Source organism: Condylura cristata, unplaced genomic scaffold, assembly GCF_000260355.1.
Source record: "Condylura cristata isolate star-nosed mole 26May11 unplaced genomic scaffold, ConCri1.0 scaffold00034, whole genome shotgun sequence".
Classification (NCBI taxonomy): domain Eukaryota; kingdom Metazoa; phylum Chordata; class Mammalia; order Eulipotyphla; family Talpidae; genus Condylura; species Condylura cristata.
Window position 1 is genome coordinate 3,513,522 of NW_004567135.1, and position 761 is coordinate 3,514,282.

Genomic DNA, 761 nt, shown 5'->3' on the forward strand with positions numbered 1-761 from the left:
CTCTCGTAAATCCTCTCACCCACAATTTCCTTCCCCAATTTCACACCTCTGAGTTATACCCCAGTTCTTATGTGCATAAACAAATCAATCTTTAATAAAATCAGTCCTATCAGAATGCATATTTTATATCTATAGTCATATAATTGCATTTTATTTGCAGAAACTCTGAAGGAAATTTTTATCTGTACCATGACCTTTCCCACACAAATAAGAAAACTAGATAAATCCTGATGTGTTATTTAGGCAAACAAGAGTTAATTACGTGGACATTTAACCATGTCTGCTAATGAACCGTTCCTGTACAAGAAGTTGAACCCCCTGTGCTATGACTACTGAGAGTCCCGGGTCCATGGGCTTCTACGATTGTTCCCTGAAAGCTAATGAATAGTAAGCGACGCTGGCAACCAAGGGCCTGCTGGGTAATAGGTGAACACGGTTCTGTAAACTAAACTGACCTGCGTGTTTTTTCTTTACCGCAACTCATTCCTTCCACATAGAATCCATCTTCTCAGTATTTTGGTTACTGGTTCGACAGAAACCAGGAAAAACAGTGACTGTAGTGAGCAGAATGCTACTCAACTGTATAATGTTTACTTTATTGTACATACTGGTGAACACAGGTCAGTAACTAGCTTTATATTAAACAAGCTTAATGCGCAGTTCCGCTCTGGTCCTGCACAGCCCCGTGTGTCCTGTCCACTGCATCCGGTCACCTGTTTCTCGTTCTCAGCTGATAGCCTCATTTGACTCAAGCAGAGACT